The 4078-nt window shown below is 36.1% G+C and overlaps 1 long non-coding RNA gene across 1 annotated transcript; it reads right to left on the bottom strand.

Annotated features, from left to right (window-relative positions):
- Window positions 1-1269: 1269 nt before the first annotated feature.
- Window positions 1270-3226, bottom strand: LOC130013675 (uncharacterized). Its single transcript, XR_008788891.1, has 3 exons — window positions 3098-3226; window positions 2028-2239; window positions 1270-1509 (listed from the first exon to the last, which is right to left on the bottom strand). It is a non-coding gene; the product is annotated as an uncharacterized LOC130013675 (long non-coding RNA).
- Window positions 3227-4078: the final 852 nt, after the last annotated feature.

The raw sequence follows: 4078 nt of genomic DNA, 5'->3' as shown, positions 1-4078 counted from the left end.
TCTTACTTGACTTGGCTAAAGAGACTGGATAATCAACCACATTAAAAACCAAACTCCCGGTTACGCATGGGCAATGGACTTTACGTCAAATATTGACAACCTTCCCAGACCCTCCGTATGTTGAAGACTCGGAGGATCTGAGTGACCGAGACTAATACTCTACAAGTTGCCACATCTTTAGAGTTTTTTCTTACACCAAAATGATCCCAAACTTTAGATTTCAAATGACCAGGTGGTCGAGAAAGTACGTCGTCTGCCATAATTTTACCTTCCAGTCGTGTTTGCTTGACTACGGGTAATAATCGTTAAACACGAAAATATCCGAAGATAATGACCGGAATTATCAGCTAATGAGATCGTTTAGAATTTATATAACGATTACCAAAGCTATTGACCTAAATTAACATCCAATGAACATTCGGTACGTCACCAATTTTAAATAAATTAACTTTCGTCAGCATACGGAAATTGTTTTAAAGGGAGGTCACTCTTTTTTAGTTATGTTTTCGAGTGACATTCGTGTCTTGTTAAATAACGTAAATTAAAAGTTACGTAAAAACAAAGTTTTTTTTAAATTTTAAGTGGACTTAATTGCTTGAGGTCTTTCATTTTTTTTCATATGGTAAGGTGTACGTTGTTTTTATTTGAAATTTAATTTGCAATTGAACCGAATCGAAATTTGAACGTTGTAGATCGTGGATCGAACCGAGGCGGCTAGTGTCGGTTATCGGTGCACCGAACTGAATCGTTGCAGCTCTACCCCGCATAGGATAAAAGTTTGGTTTACATTAAACATACATCATGCAAGTGCTAAATCTGCCTATTGTAGGACTTTCTTTGGGCATGAAATGTTATCTAAATTATTAATTAGACATTTATTAACATGACAAGACCTTAATCAACTCTCGATGCCATCTTATGTGTCAGATTTTCACCACTGGGTTTGAATCCAATTTGCTGCTCAACGCTTATTGATGATAAATTCAAAAATGGATAATCAAGACTATTTTTTTATCGTACCGACTTTAGTAATAATGATCGAGGCTAGGCCGAAAATTCAAATGCTAATATCTTGGTTCAGAGTGGATCAATTTGACTGAAATTTTCAGCATATTCCCTTTACAGTATCTAGTTTTTAACTACTATAGTGAGAACTGCCAGCTCTTTAACTAATCTTCCATAATGTATCTTTAAATATTGAACTAATTTACCTTGAACAGTAAATGAATTAGACATCACAACAGCAGAATCAGGAGTACAACTTGAAGTTGAGTTATAAGTAAAAGTCACTTTTGAACTATCAATGGTTTTACATTTTAAATCTGTGTATACATTTGGTTGTCTTATCCACGGATCTCTTGGCACTGTCATTGTGAAATTCAATTTTAATGATCCCACATCCAAAATACGAATGTCTGAAAATGTTACAACTCCACTGACTGCTCTTTTTCGAATGATTGTGTCATAATAACTTGCATGTACACTAGACTCGCTACCGGCTAGTCGAAACTGAAAAAAGAAAATGAAAAAATTAATCCACTGGCAATTCATGTTTCTGAAGCAACGACTGCAAGTTTTACAACATCTGGACGTTGCTAGATTACATCACAATTTTCAAACTTTTAGCTACGTTATCTGCAGTAGCGTCCAATCAGAGGTTGTGACATAGCGACTTCCACGGAAACCTTGACATTGAACGAACCTAGAACTTTGCAACTCGATTATTACAGGTAGACATTTTATCTGGAAAGTGCGAGGCTTGGTATTTACGAAGATTGAGGAATCTGATAGGCTCACAAGCTGGGTTTGTACCCAATCGAAATTAGTGTGGAAATATGCAGGGTATTACTTGAATGTCTTGATAAGATCCATTGACTGTTGGAAATCGTCAAGAAATAGAGCAGTCTATCATAGCATAACTCTTGAGGCAAAATAATTCTCATAGCCCAGTGCATGGCCTAGGCCCATCTCTAACAGCCTGATTGGTACTAAAAAGTAAACCTTTTTATTTAATTTCATATACTTACTTGAGTTGTTTTAAGAAACATTTCTTTTCCAATAAGATGATAAAATTGTTTATATTCATAGCCAACCGACATGGTGACGTGTAGTGTAGAATCTAGTCCGCTTGCTACCACATTTCCACTAGCATCAACAATCTCCACAGTAACACTGAATGGTGTGTTTGCCTTGATAGTTGCTGGAGGAGCATTAGTGATTTGCAGGGTTTTTGCAGGGACTGAAAAAATACAACAAAATACGGAGTCTCAATCACAAAAGTCAGACGGTGAACCCCCATTTCATTTCTTTTCATTGCTATGGTTTGGTAATAAGAACACTCAAAGGGTATTTTATTTTTTTGTAGCTTAACTAGTGGACTCTGGGGGTATGCCCCCGTCCCCCCAAAAAATTTGCATAACTTGCAATGGTGTATTCAGGGCGCATTTTTTGGTCAAAATTGGAATAGAAGTATACTCAAGTGGTACATTAAATGCCACCAGTAAAGAAAAAAAAAAAAAAACAACAAAACAACAAACAAGTGCTTGCCATGCAAGATACGCCCACATTTTGCAAGAGATGGACAGAAAACAAGCTAAGAAAAAGCGATTATTTTTGTATAATCTGGGGACATAATCCAGGAAATTATCTTATTACATACTTTTACATTATTTGAGTACTAGGGAGCGAACATTTTGTCGGGAAGTTTCAGTCTGATTTCACGAAATTCGCACTCAACCATCATTAGGTTGTAACACTGATAGATTTAAACATTTTTTAAAATCTGATAAAAACTGTGTGAAAATCAGGGGCAATAATTATAATCCAGCAAGTTGCTGTCTGATATGCGCAATTTTCAAAAGGAACCAAGATCTTTTGGATATAATCATACATTTCAAGTTTTATCTAAATTGGACACTAACATTGTGACCTCTACAATGTCCACAAGCTTAAAAAACAACTTTTCGTACAATCAGGAGCCATAATCTATGAAGTTTCGATCCGATACATGCAAATATCGAAAAGAATTAAAATCAGACAGACAGGAGCGACGTATAAAAACTTTTAGTAGGTGAATTAGTTGTAAAGAGAAACAAACCTGCTACTTTTATAGGATTAGATGCTAGGGTATAAGTTTCCGAACCCAGTGTAGCCTTAAAGACAATAACCCGATCATTAGGTGGTACGGTGTTACTTGGATGTTCATGATACAGAGCTTCTGCTGTTAATAATCCTTTAAAAGCTTGAAGATCACCCAAGGTAGTAGAATCACCACAATAGAATCTGAAGAGAAAAAAATCAATTGAAATCATTGTCAGGTCAATAAATCCACATAGATGCTGTGCTGAGAAATGGTCAAGTCAAACCATCTCTTACTCAGGCCAGGAAAATTGAAGTCAAATAAGAATCCATCCACCCAACTTTCTTACGCTATATAATATAGGCCTACAGTACCAGTACCTGAGATAACCTAGATATTCACTGCACACATTACTCTAGGCATAGCTGACCTGTATCTTTATCATTCAAAATATTACATGATATAAAAAATACATCCGATGCATCACTTGAATAAGACCAAAATGAAATGAAATGGGATTTGTCCTACTGTTCTGCTCCTACTGGGCTAATGAAGACAGGCTATGATGGAAATCTTGCCCAGCACTATGCCCAGGGATCTTTTACATGCACGCCAATGTATACACGGATCTTCTATTTTTCATCTCATCTCAATAACTAGACAGCTGTCCTTTTCAGGCCCTATGTTCTGCAAACTGACAAGGGGAAACCATCCCGAAAATCCCAATAAACTTTATCGACCAATGCAGAGATCAAATCATTATTAAACACTTCTTGTCTTGTATTTATATAGTACGTAGACTCAATTATCAACCCTGATAAATGTTATTGAAAATTATAATTGTAATTTGATATCAGAACCATGCAACCACTGATTTTTAAAGTGAATTCCTGTCAAAAGCATGAATCAACAGATTAAAGATAAATGTAAAACAGCCACACATGAGTCTAACAAAATAAAAACATCCCTCCTTCATCCGATTTCTTTGGGGGGGGGGGG

The sequence above is a fragment of the Patella vulgata genome, chromosome 7, assembly GCF_932274485.2.
Source record: "Patella vulgata chromosome 7, xgPatVulg1.2, whole genome shotgun sequence".
In the NCBI taxonomy this organism is placed as follows: domain Eukaryota; kingdom Metazoa; phylum Mollusca; class Gastropoda; family Patellidae; genus Patella; species Patella vulgata.
This window is presented reverse-complemented; position numbering and strand designations above follow the sequence as displayed.